We start from the raw sequence: 15788 nt of genomic DNA, 5'->3' as shown, positions 1-15788 counted from the left end.
CCTGCTCTGTAATATGGACACCCTGCTCTGTAATATGGACCCCCTGCTCTGTAATATGGACCCCCTGCTCTGTAATATGGACCCTCTGCTCTGTAATATGGACCCCCTGCTCTGTAATATGGACCCCCTGCTCTGTAATATGGACCCCGTGCTCTGTAATATGGACCCCCTGCTCTGTAATATGGACCCCGTGCTCTGTAATATGGACCCCCTGCTCTGTAATATGGACCCCCTGCTCTGTAATATGGACCCCCCCTGCTCTGTAATAGGGACCCCCCTGCTTTGTAATAGGGACCCCCTGCTTTTGGGACCTTTATTTGCCTAGAAGTGGCTGAGAGAAGACGCCTCCAGGACGGGGTATCCCTCACCAGGCCCAGAGCTGTAGACTCTTCTATCTTCTACCACAGAACATGGTTTGAAAAATGAGACTAATAAAAAATTGAAAGATTGCAAAAACTTTATTCAGCAAACAGTAGCTTAAGCCAAAAATAAGATGTTTTGTACAAAATTTCTTCCAGAAGACGTATCAGTATAAACCAACATAAGTGAATTGTATTTAGCGTATGAGCCCGGCTCCCTGTGACTTTCCTGTACATTTCTTATCCACTCCGGGCTCTGCCTCCTCTAATCGACTCCCATCTCCACTCTGATTGACACCTCCCCCTCCCCCCCCCCCCCCGCCCAGGAGTGATGTCATGAAAATACTAAAACCAAAGAGTCGGGGGAGGGTATCTGTTTGCCCCCTTTCTCTGAATTCTGCCCTTGAGCTTCGTTCCAATACAGGTAACAGTTACAGCAGATTTATCACATTATGGGTAGATATGTCCCAAAATAAAAGTTATCATAAAATCCCAGACAATAAACTGCGATAACTTGCAAAAACAAAAAGACCCAAAATTTACAAAATTAAAAAAGCCACAAAAACTAAATTACAGGAAAAAAAAAAACACAAAAAAATGTAAAAGTGAAGATTCAGAACTCCGAATAAGATAAAACAATAAAGCGTCACATCCCGTAATACACAAGTTACATGTGAGGAATAGAATAACATTTGTTGTCTCGTCATATAAATGCGTTTTGGGGGATTTTTACATCCAGGACCCCCCGGACCAGGAACATAAACAATATTTAGTATCAGGAGAGCGAGGTCGGGGGATTATCCACAAGACCAAGCAGACCTCAGGCAAGAGATACCCCCTATCCTGTCGGGGGTCTTCGGGTCGGTCTGATTACTGTAATACCTTCTCACCCTGCTGCCCTCTATATAAGCACCTCCATACCCGCTATCCTGTCGGGGGTCTTCGGGTCGGTCTGATTACTGTAATACCTTCTCACCCTGCTGCCCTCTATATAAGCACCTCCATACCCGCTATCCTGTCGGGGGTCTCCAGGTCAGTCTGATTACTGTAATACCTTCTCACCCTGCTGCCCTCTATATAAGCACCTCCATACCCGCTATCCTGTCGGGGGTCTTCGGGTCGGTCTGATTACTGTAATACCTTCTCACCCTGCTGCCCTCTATATAAGCACCTCCATACCCGCTATCCTGTCGGGGGTCTCCGGGTCAGTCTGATTACTGTAATACCTTCTCACCCTGCTGCCCTCTATATAAGCACCTCCATACCCGCTATCCTGTCGGGGGTCTCCGGGTCGGTCTGATTACTGTAATACCTTCTCACCCTGCTGCCCTCTATATAAGCACCTCCATACCCGCTATCCTGTCGGGGGTCTCCGGGTCAGTCTGATTACTGTAATACCTTCTCACCCTGCTGCCCTCTATATAAGCACCTCCATACCCGCTATCCTGTCGGGGGTCTTCGGGTCGGTCTGATTACTGTAATACCTTCTCACCCTGCTGCCCTCTATATAAGCACCTCCATACCCGCTATCCTGTCGGGGGTCTCTGGGTTGGTCTGATTACTGTAATACCTTCTCACCCTGCTGTCCTCTATATAAGCACCTCCATACCCACTATCCTGTCGGGGGTCTCCGGGTCGGTCTGATTACTGTATTACCTTCTCACCCTACTGCCCTCTATATAAGCTCCTCCATACCCGCTATCCTGTCGGGGGTCTCCGGGTCGGTCTGATTACTGTAATACCTTCTCACCCTGCTGCACTCTATATAAGCACCTCCATACCCATTATCCTGTCGGGGGTCTCCGGGTCGGTCTGATTACTGTAATACCTTCTCACCCTGCTGCCCTCTATATAAGCTCCTCCATACCCGCTATCCTGTCGGGGGTCTCCGGGTCGGTCTGATTGCTGTAATACCTTCTCACCCTGCTGCCCTCTATATAAGCTCCTCCATACCCGCTATCCTGTCGGGGGTCTCTGGGTTGGTCTGATTACTGTAATACCTTCTCACCCTGCTGCCCTCTATATAAGCACCTCCATACCCACTATCCTGTCGGGGGTCTCCGGGTCGGTCTGATTACTGTATTACCTTCTCACCCTACTGCCCTCTATATAAGCTCCTCCATACCCGCTATCCTGTCGGGGGTCTCCGGGTCGGTCTGATTACTGTAATACCTTCTCACCCTGCTGCACTCTATATAAGCACCTCCATACCCACTATCCTGTCGGGGGTCTCCGGGTCGGTCTGATTACTGTATTACCTTCTCACCCTACTGCCCTCTATATAAGCTCCTCCATACCCGCTATCCTGTCGGGGGTCTCCGGGTCGGTCTGATTACTGTAATACCTTCTCACCCTGCTGCCCTCTATATAAGCTCCTCCATACCCGCTATCCTGTCGGGGGTCTCCGGGTCGGTCTGATTGCTGTAATACCTTCTCACCCTGCTGCCCTCTATATAAACACCTCCATACCCGCTATCCTGTCGGGGGTCTTCGGGTCGGTCTGATTACTGTATTACCTTCTCACCCTGCTGCCCTCTATATAAGCTCCTCCATACCCGCTATCCTGTCGGGGGTCCAGGATCAGTCTGATTACTGTAATACCTTCTCACCCTGCTGCCCTCTATATAAACACCTCCATACCTGCTATCCTGTCGGGGGTCTCCGGATCGGTCTGATTACTGTAATACCTTCTCACCCTGCTGCCCTCTATATAAGCACCTCCATACCTGCTATCCTGTCGGGGGTCTCCGGGTCGGTCTGATTACTGTAATACCTTCTCACCCTGCTGCCCTCTATATAAGCACCTCCATACCCGCTATCCTGTCGGGGGTCTCTGGGTCGGTCTGATTACTGTAATACCTTCTCACCCTGCTGTCCTCTATATAAGTACCTCCATACCCGCTATCCTGTCGGGGGTCTCTGGATCGTTCCCTGTTCACCTCCATGGCTTTCCACTTGGCCTTTCACATGATCACACACGTTGACTCTTGGGGTTTGTAAAGAGGACCCATCACCACCTCTATCCGGCTCTCTGCATCCTTCAGTAGGTGCTCGGCATCTGGTTCTGGCATAGGTGTAGTTTTTTCTCTAACTCCCCCCACTCCTGAGCCATTGGTGGTGTTAGTTTTACCAGTCAGTCAGGTCAGTAGTGCTGGACTTGAGCAGACACCGCCTGACAGTATGGAGCACAATTAGCATATTGGGTGTTGAGACGATCAGAAATGATATGACCACTCCTACTGCAGCACTTGGGACAATTCAGTTTCTTCCTCATCCGACGTCGAGTGGCCTGGTACTCCCACTGCTCATGGCTTCGTATTGTGACATTATCCCAAGGCCCTTCGGGGTTGTATATGAGGACCCGGGCCGAGCCTCTCCTTCAGGGTGGTCTTTTCTTCCTTGATAAAGAGCTGTGGGCTTCTTTCCCGTAGAGTCTGGCTAGTTGTAATAAAGAGCTAGCGGGGGGACTTCCTCCTTGGATGGATGTCTCTCTGTGGTTAGTCAGTTGGGTTGGGTGCAATCACTTGCTTCCACTTCTCTACAACTTAGTGGTTGTTTCACTGGAGAAAGCCATGCAAGTGGGAGTGGAGCATAAACAGAGAGAAGTATAATGGAAAGATCTGCGCGGCCTCCAGATTGGCTGCAACGTTTAGGCTACAAATACTAAAAGGAAATGCAAAATACTATGGGAAAAATGCCAGAGTCTTATAAAAACATGAGCTGTGTCACCGAGACCAAGAGGCAGTGCCGGGTATTTCCCACCTACAGAACATCAAAATGGCTATTCCCTTTACTGTATTCCGTCACAGGTAACAAGATTATTCTCCCCTGTGTGACTTCTCTCATGTCTAATAAGATTGGATTTATCTCTAAAACATTTTCCACATTCCGAACATGAATAAGGCTTCTCGCCTGTGTGACTTCTCTCGTGTTTCATAAGATCCGATTTACATGAAAAGAATTTCCCATATTCTGAACATGAATATGGCTTCTCTCCTGTGTGACGTCTCTGATGTATAACAAGATTTCCTTTCGTAGTAAAACATTTCCCACATTCTGAACATGAATATGGCTTCTTTTCTGTGTGACGTCTCTCATGTATAACAAGATTTCCTTTCGTAGTAAAACATTTCCCACATTCTGAACATGAATATGGCTTCTCTCCTGTGTGAAGTCTCTCATGTTCAACAAGATTTCCTTTCATAGTAAAACATTTTCCACATTCTGAACATGAATATGGCTTCTCTCCTGTGTGAAGTCTCTCATGTATAACAAGACTTCCTTTCGTAGTAAAACATTTCCCACATTCTGAACATGAATATGGCTTCTCTCCTGTGTGAAGTCTCTCATGTATAACAAGACTTCCTTTCGTAGTAAAACATTTCCCACATTCTGAACATGAATATGGCTTCTCTCCTGTGTGAAGTCTCTCATGTTCAACAAGATTTCCTTTCATAGTAAAACATTTCCCACATTCTGAACATGAATATGGCTTCTCTCCTGTGTGAAGTTTCTCATGTATAACAAGATTTCCTTTCGTAGTAAAACTTTTCCCACATTCTGAACATGAATATGGCTTCTCTCCTGTGTGAAATCTCTCATGCCTAACAAGACCTTCTTTCATAATAAAACATTTCCCACATTTTGAACATGAATATGGCTTCTCTCCTGTGTGAATTCTCTCATGTACAACAAGATTTCCTTTCGTAGTAAAACATTTCCCACATTCTGAACATGAATATGGCTTCTCTCCTGTGTGAATTCTCTGATGTATAACCAGATCAGTTCTATCTGTAAAACATTTCCCACATTCTGAACATGAATATGGCTTCTCTTCTGTGTGACGTCTCTCATGCTCAACAAGATTTCCTTTCTTAGTAAAACATTTCCCACATTCTGAACATGAATATGGCTTCTCCCCTGTGTGAAGTCTCTCATGTTCAACAAGATTTCCTTTCATAGTAAAACATTTCCCACATTCTGAACATGAATATGGCTTCTCCCCTGTGTGAAGTCTCTCATGTATAACAAGACTTCCTTTCGTAGTAAAACATTTCCCACATTCTGAACATGAATATGGGTTCTCTCCTGTGTGAAGTTTCTCATGTATAACAAGATTTCCTTTCGTAGTAAAACTTTTCCCACATTCTGAACATGAATATGGCTTCTCTCCTGTGTGAAATCTCTCATGCCTAACAAGACCTTCTTTCATAGTAAAACATTTCCCACATTCTGAACATGAATATGGCTTCTCCCCTGTGTGAATTCTCTCATGTATAACAAGATTTCCTTTCGTAGTAAAACATTTCCCACATTCTGAACATGAATATGGCTTCTCCCCTGTGTGAAGTCTCTCATGTATAACAAGACTTCCTTTCGTTGTAAAACATTTCCCACATTCTGAACATGAATATGGCTTCTCTCCTGTGTGACTTCTTCTGTGTGTTACTAGACTTGCACTATTTATGAACTCTCTTCCATATTCCTCACACTGAAACCTTTTCCCGCCTTTCTTCTCAGTACTTGTGGTCACAATCTGTGGTTGGTCAGAAGGTTCCTCATGATTTGGGGGATTATATGATGGATCTGTACTGTGACGTCCTGGATGTACATGAGGGGTAATGAGGTTTTCTCCTGAGGAGCGCTCCATCATATCTTCATCTTCTCCTTTATCACTTACTGATAACAGGACGTTTCCCTCAGAGATCGCACTGGGATTTTCTGTAAGAGTAAAAATAGATTTTATGATTCTTATTGATTTTAGCAGAAATTTAATTTGCATGTTCTATGATTTGCATAGGGTGTGAATCAGGCAATAAGATATCATGTATACATCACTACATCACTGTCACTCGGTAAGGAGACTGTTGTATTGATGCCTGGACGTCCGCTGCCTCCAGGGAGAAACACCAAACAGATTCCAGATAACAGGGTTGTGCATCAATACAAATGGCAATAAGTAAAAGGAAACTAAAGTATTGGCACAAAAAAAAAAAAGTTTCCTTAGCCTCCCCGGCTGCTCAGACGCTGTAGGTCGGTGCAAGTCCTTTCACTCAGTCATGTGGAGTAGAGTACAGTACAGCTTCTGCTGTATCCTCAGTGACAGACGCACGGAGATCATTCCGGCTGGACATAGAATATCCTCTGCTTCTCCGAGAGAAAGTCCAGAATAAGCAGCAGCATTATTACCAGTAACAGGTGGACGCCCTGTAAGACGCCAAACATTAGATGAGCTCCTCACCCCTCGGGACTGCTCCCCTGCTTATCAGGTATGAGGAACGAGGAGAGTTACTGGACTGGAGCTCTAAGGGGGAACCGACCTGAAGAAACCTGGGACTTCTCCTTCTCCATTCATGACTCCGTACCTGTGGTAACACCTCCTGGAATCTCCTCCTCCACTTCCCTCTTACACAGGTGATGGCCCCTCATCCTCTCTTCTTCAGCCTCCGCTTTAATATCAGTCACATCTTCTCCCTGATTTCTGGCAATGGCTCCATCTGTAGGAAACACACAGTGATGGGATAGATTGCCATGTGATGAGGAGATGATGGGAGTAGTAGTATCTAGAGGAGAAAGTCTCCGCTCCTTACACTGCTGATCAGTCCAGGAATCCGTCTCCTCTTCTGCTTCTTCTTTAATCTCAGCCTTAATGTCCATCAGATCTTCACCCTAAACAGGGAAGAAATAATGTCATATCTTTGGTCCAGTCACTTTATGGTCTGAATATAGCGCCATCTACCCGCTGACTGTCTGGTACATGTATAAGTGCAGGAGCGGTGAGCTCCACCCCCTATATAGATGTACCCCAGGACTCAGCAGCGCCATCTACCTGCTGACTGTCTGGTACATGTATGAGTGCAGGAGCGGCGAGCTCCACCCCCTATATAGATGTACCCCAGGACTCAGCAGCGCCATCTACCTGCTGACTGTCTGGTACATGTATGAGTGCAGGAGCGGCGAGCTCCACCCCCTATATAGATGTACCCCAGGACTCAGCAGCGCCATCTACCTGCTGACTGTCTGGTACATGTATGAGTACAGGAGCTCCACCCCCTATATAGATGTACCCCAGGACTCAGCAGCGCCATCTACCTGCTGACTGTCTGGTACATGTATGAGTGCAGGAGCGGCAAGCTCCACCCCTATATAGATGTACCCCAGGACTCAGCAGCGCCATCTACCTGCTGACTGTCTGGTACATGTATGAGTACAGGAGCTCCACCCCCTATATAGATGTACCCCAGGACTCAGCAGCGCCATCTACCTGCTGACTGTCTGGGACATGTATGAGTGCAGGAGCGGCGAGCTCCACCCCCTATATAGATGTACCCCAGGACTCAGCAACGCCCCCTACCTGCTGACTGTCTGGGACATTCTCCTCCGGGTAGTCCTGGGAATACAGAGGACTCAGGGAACATCTCTCGGGGGGATTTCTCCTACTGGATCCATCTGTGGAGACACAAACACACAGTGACGGAATACATTAGCTGCTGGAGATCTGTATATACATCAGACACTTCTAGGGTGACTTATGGGGTGACCCTAAATAACTTTCTGCTACACCCCAAGATAATCCAGTCCACCCCACATTGACCCCACCCCCAGGCCTGGAGCTGATGGTCATCAGGGGCAGCAATAAGGGGGATCCCCGACCTCCCCAGCAGCACCTAAGTCCCTGAAATATAAAGATAGAGGGTATAAAGGCCCTGCAGCCCCAGGATGGAGGGATCTGGCCCTATCAGTATATACTTTATATATCTGTGCACGACACGTGTGTTGGGATCCTCAGTATGTTTCTTCTCACTAATGGCACTATAAGATTTCCATACAGACACGTGCAGCCTTCAGTGACTCTGCAGCTAGTCAGGGCTCGGAGATGCTGAACCTACCAGCAGCGGAGGAGGGAGATGTAAAGTCTGTTTCCTGCCCCCCATGTGCCTGCTATTAATTACTGCTTACCCATTAGCTTCCTGAGCTCTGTATATGGCTTCGCTTGCTGTATACTTGAGTACTGACTTTGGCTCATGTACTGGATATTCGCTTCCTTCCCGATCTGACTGTGACCTCTCGGACTGACCCCGTCTTGGACATGTTTCTGATGTAGATATTCCGCGCTCTTCGCTCTCACCAGGTTTATTCTGACTATTTGTAGCTCATCTATTTCTATACTGACGACTTGTGTAATAACCTGATTCCAGATCAGGCCGAGACCATCCGGCCCTGTAGTGGCCTCTGCTTAGATGTCGGGGAGCCTTAGATGAGGGCACTATGAGATTTAGGGAGCGTCTTCTTCTGCTCTCTGTTATCTGCCAGTTGCTGCAGTTTCGGGAACTGCTTTAGAGGCGATTCCATAACAGATAGAAAACCTCACAGTAATGGCTTCCACTATGGAGCAGACGCCGAGCAGAGTGTGAGGCTCTAAGACAGGGCCGGTCCAAGAACTTGCTGTAAATCTCAAGGGCTAGTTGTGGTTTCAGCTCCTGTGAACCCGAGAAGAATCTGCCCGATGCCGTCCCAGTCACAGGTGGAAGGTTAGAACACAAAAAAAGAGGACCCCAGCCCCCCAAAACTAATAGAAGTGGACACAACCCCTCGGCCTTGGGTGAAAGCAGCAGCTCATATACAGAAAGTACAAAAAATCCAGCTCTGGAAACGCGTTATAATAAAACGTAACCTTTAATAGTCCATTATTAGAATAAGCCCCAAACAATAGCGCTCCGTCCAATAAACAACAAGGAGCAGAAACAATGTGTCTAATAAGAATACATGAAAACAAACACAAAAAAATATTCTGACACGTTTCCAGGCCCGTGGCTTCTTACTCATAGCATGTGTGAAATGGGTAGAACTCCACAAAGTTATATTGTACCTGTCATACTGGATCCAATATGGCCGCCCGCTGGTGCTCTTAACCCTTCACATACAGAACAAAACACAGCGACCCCTGTGTATATACCCCAAATAAATCGCAGCATGGACACGCAATATGATCAGACACGCAATAAACATGTATAGAAGACATTAGTACAAGACCTGGTCAGTGCTGCTCATGGAAAGTCACAATAGGAGGCCGAACATGACAAATACACCCCAAACCAGAGAACCCCGAACCCTGAATGTCGGTGTAATGATGGGGAAGGAGAATATGAGGAGCGGTAATCCAAGATGGAACAGCGACCCCGGTATGTAAGCGCCGAGCAACAAAGCCAGCCGTGTCACCCGGGGGCCGATCATGTGATCAATCTAAAGACCAATAATAATGTCCCGAGCACCGATCCTGCGCTATAGGCGTCACATACGTGACCTGACGTCAAGAGCTCAAATATTACGTGTATATCTTATGCGGATAAAATATTGGTGCAAAAATCATGTGAAATAGAGGGAGGAGTGCGCAGAAATAAAAATAACAAACACACAGAAAAAAATATTTGCAATAAAATAAATTTAATAAAAAAATAAAAATAAAAAAACCTGCATATAATTAATAGTTTTTTGTATTTATTTTAATTTTATTTTTTATTTGGTTGAATATATATATATATTTTTCTGCACCTTGTTATTTATTGGACGGAGCGCTATTGTTTGGGGCTTATTCTATAGATGGACTATTATAAGTTACTTTTTATTTTAATGCGTTTCCAGGGCTGTTTAACTCTTTACAACAAGAGACTAAGGTGTGGTGGGACTGTGAGTCTTTGAAATCGTACACAGATAAAAACATGGTACCAAGAGGTTTACGGTTAAATAAATTCCCGACAACCATCTACAATGAAAAATTTAAAAGTGAATGGGAGAATGCTCTCACAGAGTGCTCCTTAAATTTAATGAAAATTATAATCAAATATGAGGAAGAGAAACTGATTATACTGAAGGAAGAAATAAAAAACATCAAACAGGATCTCTGTAAATATAAAGATAAACCGGAGTTTGATACTGGTTACACTAAAATTCAGGATAAAATAAAATCTTTAGAAGAAGACATCATCAAAATAAAGAAAAATAAGTTTCAAAGAGATAAGGAGGACTTTGAGTCGGGGGAAATTTACAGATGGAATAAACATACTTCCTCCACACCGAAATCGATTCTTAAATTCCATCACAATCACAGAAACAAGAAACGTAAATTTCAACAAACAAAAAGGAGAGTATCCTTTAGTTCTACAGACAAGGACACGGATTTCTCGGATAATGACAATATCTCTCATGATTCTCACAGTTTTTTACAAGCGGAGGATGTCAACAAACACAGACACAGAGACATGATCTCAGAGAAATCAATGGACAGGACAATGGACACAAAAAGGAAGAAGGGAAACGCAAATCGCACAGAGGAGGTCGCAAGCACAAGCGGAAATCCGCGTTATTTCACGCGGAAATATCGGAATTAGAGGATGTGTCCCTTGATCGGGGACAGGGGATGTCCTTTCTTGAGGAAAAAGAGGATAGGAAAGTCATACCCTCAAGTTTAGATGTGTCAAATGAACATAATGTATTAAATTTATCTGATGTAATGCTTTCAACTGAAGATATTAGTCTGTTATCGCATGGTCTGAATTTTGTGCCTAATAACAGGTTTAATCTTTTTACTACTTTGATGGATTTAAACAAATTTATCAGACTATTAGCAATAAGAAAACATTTTATTGAAGCATCAGATGATTATTCCTTTCTAATTAATAGGTCTCACATTAATGAGTATGAGAATTTACAGTTTAGGGAACAATGTTGTCTCCTTGAACTACAAGAATTAGATGGAAACTTTTCGAAAACATGTGATGTGGTGGACATGAAAATGAGGGTGAAAAATCCACAATTTTATCCCTCATCTTCCAGAGCCCCTATTCTTGAACAGTTTCGTTTGACTGTGGAAAGGGACTTAACAAAATTGCAGGAGACCCCTACCATGTATAGAGATAATTTGAGCAAAAAAGAGAGAGCAGCACTTGATCTTTTAGAGAAAAATGACAGATTAACCATTCGTATGGCGGATAAGGGAGGAAAAATAGTTGTCCTTAATAAGGATGACTATCTAAAATCAATCCTCAATATTTTGGAGGACACATCCACATACAAAAAATTGTCAAATGATCCCACTAATCAATTTGCTATGTCCCTCCACAAACTTGTCATCTATGGTGAACAATTAGGAGTTTTCTCTGGTAAAGAGGCGAAGTATCTCATGAATGAAAATCCAGTAATGCCAATTATGCATGGTTTACCTAAAATTCACAAAGGGGTTTTCCCCCCTCCACTCAGACCCATAGTGTCAGGTATAGGGTCTCTAAATGAGAGATTGTGTGACTGGGTTGATCGAATTCTCCAGCCTTTAGTGGTACGTACACCTGGCTATATTCGTGACTCAAAGGAGATACTGAGAATTTTTGATGGGTTTGAGTGGAGGGGGGAATACCAATGGTTGACATGTGATGTGTCGGCCTTGCATCCTTCTATACCACATGATGTGGCATTGCTTGCATTGGGATATCACCTTAAAAAACATTCTACTTTTTCAGCAGAAATTTGTCAATATGTTATAGATGTGGTGGAGTATCTTCTCCATCACAATTTCTTTATGTTTGATGACAGTTTCTATCTGCAGGTTCGGGGGGTACCAATGGGGGCGAGGTTCTCGCCCTCTTTGGCCAACCTGGTGATGTCGTGGTGGGAAAGTAATAGTATCTTCCATGCCAGTAACCCCTTTCGTAATCACATACACTGGTATGGAAGATATATTGATGATTTGCTGATTGTATGGGAAGGTGGTCTAGATCAAATACAGGATTTCGTCAATTACATCAACAGTAACCATCTTAATTTAAGGTTTACACACAATGTCAGTTTGAATACCACAAATTTTTTAGACATTACTTTAACAGGAGATGATGAAACAAAAAGTGTAAAAACACGTCTATATCGCAAGGAAACCTCAGGTAACGCATTGCTACATTTTAAAAGTTCTCATCCGGAACATACAAAACGTTCCCTACCAGTCGGAGAGTTAATTCGATTGAAAAGAGCTTGTAGTGATCACGAAATTTATATCTCTCAGATGGAGACCATGTGTGAGCGATTTAAGGAGAGGAATTATTCACAGTGGTCCATTAATAGAGCCAAACAGATAGTTAATAAAATGGACAGAAAATCTTTATTAACAACCAATAAAAATAAACATAAAAATAGAAATTTAAATAAAAACAGGTTACATTTTTCTACCAGGTATAGTGCAGATTACAAACAAGTTGTGAAAGTGATCAAAAATAATCTAGGAATTCTTAACCAGGATGAAACTTTTAAGAACATAGTCTCGGAGGGGATTAATTTTATACCCAAAAAAGGCAAAACTTTGGGCAATTATCTTTCTCCAAGCCTGGTTCTAAGTAACAAAAACCCCATTTCTGATACTTGGTTGCATATAAAAGGTTTTTACAGATGTGGTACCAACAGATGCCAGGTCTGTAAATATGTACATAAAGATTCTAATTTTACTAACTCTGCGGGAACCAAGAATTATAAAATTGATAGGTACATGAATTGTACCACAGATCATGTGGTATATATGATATCCTGTACCACTTGCAACTTGCATTATATTGGTAGCACAATAAGACCGCTTAAACTGAGAATATCAGAACATGTACATTCCATTCTGAATGAGAATTCGACAAAAATCACAGGGGTAACAAGACATTTTAGAGACACTCATAAAGGAGATGTAGAATCATTCACATTTAAAGCAATAGAGAAGGTTATAAAGCCCAAAAGAGGTGGCAATTGGGACCTTTTGGTACGGGAAAGAGAAGCCTTTTGGATTCTTAAACTGGGAACAAGGATACCTACAGGTATGAATCACAGAAGTGACCTATCTTACATTTATAAATACTAATAATAGGCAGGGCCCTGATTATGTGTCCTTTTGTCTCTTGTTTAATCTAATACTGTACATCATGTCCTTTCATCTTCTGTGGTATTGATAATGTTGCAGTGGTGAAGGCACGCTAATATTATAGAAGTATGTGAAATACCAACACGTTACTTACCTTTAAGATAGAATGTCACGTGGTTGGATCCGGTCTCTTTGGTGTGTATTCACACATGTCTCAGTGGGATTGTATGTGTGTTACTGTTATGTACGGCTTCTCCTCTGTCAAGTTATGTTCGGTCACATAGGTTGTTTGTGTCTTCTTTTGTGTCCTTTGTCCTTTGGTTCTTTTTCCCATACAGTTGTATCAAGCACCTGATAGGTTCATTATGTCAGGTGATACGGGAGGGATCTAGAAACCATATTGTCCATCTTTGTTGAGGGCAGTATTTGACCAGACTTTGTAGGTTTCACCAGGACTATATATATATGTCTATATTTATATTTATATCTATCAGTGTTTGCAGAATATCCTGCCATGTAAATAGGTATTTACAATTGAGAATTTTATATATGTACATGCATTTTTTATGCTATTTACTTCCTTTTTTCCAAGCGGTTAGGTATGTGTTTTAATTAGCGCAGGTGTGCATGTGTAGGTCTCCATTATTTATGGAGACATTCATTCACACAGAGTCAGGCTATGAGTAAGGAGCTGACCTAGAGGCTCCGAAACGCGTCAGCCGGACGCTGCCCGCTTTCCCTCCATGCTGGCCACACTGAGCGTTTTTTATATCTAAAATTGAATGTTTTCCAATTTTTGAATATGGATAAATAAAAGCTAAGTTTTATTCAAACTAAGGAGATGCGTGCTGGATGTTTACTTCTACTAGTTGAACCACACCCTGGGCTGAAGGGCAACAAAATCTCCGTGCATCCAACTCAAGCTTTCAGGTGAAGTTCTTCAATACACGTAAGAATTTATACACCCAGTGTTGGATATTGGAACAAGAAGGTGAGCTGACTTCAAATTTTCGACAAGGATATATTATAAGTTACTTTTTATTTTAATGCGTTTCCAGGGCTGGATTTTTATATTTTTTTGAACAGGTGGAAGGTTTCCTAACAGGGATGCTAGTTAAGGCTGGGGGGGGGGGAGGGGGATACTTGGATCGTCTGCAGACCCCAAATAATGACAGGGACTTGTGCCTTACACCCAATGGATTATCTTACCCCATAGATGGCCGTGACCTACGGCGCTGAACAGTCCTATCATTACACACTGACTGATAACATTATTACAGACCCCCCTTATATATATATTACTAGAGGGAGGACGCGGCTTCGCCCGGGTATATTACATGTTATGTTTGTGTAGTGGCCCCATAAGAATTGCCCAGTTTTGCACTGGTGTATTGTGTATGTGCTTTGTGTGTGTGTCCATAAGCGTCATGTGATTATGTGTATCTCTATTTGGATGTCAGTGAAAAACCTGTGATCGATTATTTTGAATACCTGGAGTAAAGCTCTTTTATGTAATACTGTGCGCTGAGCCACGTATCTAATCCTCCGGCGTGTGGTACCGTGTGCTGAGCCACGTATCTAATCCTCTGGTGTGTGATACTGTGTGCTGACCTGTGTATCTAATCCTCTGATGCGTGTATCTCAGTTCGGATATCAGTGTTGTATTGTGCATGTGGAGTGACCGTGTGTATTGCAGAACAGACAGAGAAGAGAACAGACAGATGAGAATTCATGTATATAATATAGAGAGATATAAGAGTGGGGTCTGTAATACAGAGATCATTCAGTATATATATAATGGGGTTACCTAATATACTGACTGGTCACTATTACAGACCCCCCTTATCTCTCTATAGTATAAAAATGAGTGTCCATCTGTCTGTCTGTTCTCTAATGTGAACCAAACGACTGGACCGATCTTCACCAAATTTGACACAGAGATACCTCAGATATCAGGGAAGGTTTAAGACGAGAACCCAACTCATTCGGACGTACCGTTCCGGAGATACAGCATTCCAAACACCCTGACCCCCCCATTAGCCAATACAAACCTGCAAGTCTTTCACTGATATTCCAACTGCAATACACACGGTCACTCCACATGTACAATACAACACTGATATCCAAACTGAGATACACGCATCAGAGGATTAGATAGACAGATCAGCACACAGTATCAGATGTCAGAGGATTAGATACACGCATCTGCACAAAGTTCCACAAGCTGAAGGATTAGATACGTGTGTCGACACACAGTACCACACACCGGAGGATTAGATACACAGGTCAGCACACAGTATAACACAGCAGAGGATTAGATACGCGCATCTGCACAAAGTACCACATGGCTAAAGATTAGATACATGACTCTGCACACAGTTCCACAAGCCGTAGGATTAGATACGCACGTCTGCACACAATACCACACGCCAGAGGATTAGATATGCACGTCTACACACAGTTCCACATGCCGCAGGAATACATACATGCCACTGCACACAATACCACACGCTGGAAGATTGGATACATGCCAATGCACACAGTTA

The 15788-nt window shown here is 43.5% G+C and overlaps 1 protein-coding gene and 1 pseudogene across 1 annotated transcript in view; one reads left to right on the top strand and one right to left on the bottom strand.

Annotated features, from left to right (window-relative positions):
* Positions 1-15788, top strand: part of LOC142198394 (uncharacterized) — a 1100421-nt gene that overhangs the window by 175031 nt on the left and 909602 nt on the right. The window lies entirely within an intron of this gene.
* The window catches only part of LOC142198392 (uncharacterized), a 60320-nt pseudogene continuing 48638 nt past the window's right edge, over positions 4107-15788 (bottom strand).

The sequence above is a fragment of the Leptodactylus fuscus genome, chromosome 3, assembly GCF_031893055.1.
Source record: "Leptodactylus fuscus isolate aLepFus1 chromosome 3, aLepFus1.hap2, whole genome shotgun sequence".
NCBI classification, from domain to species: Eukaryota; Metazoa; Chordata; class Amphibia; order Anura; family Leptodactylidae; genus Leptodactylus; species Leptodactylus fuscus.
This window is presented reverse-complemented; position numbering and strand designations above follow the sequence as displayed.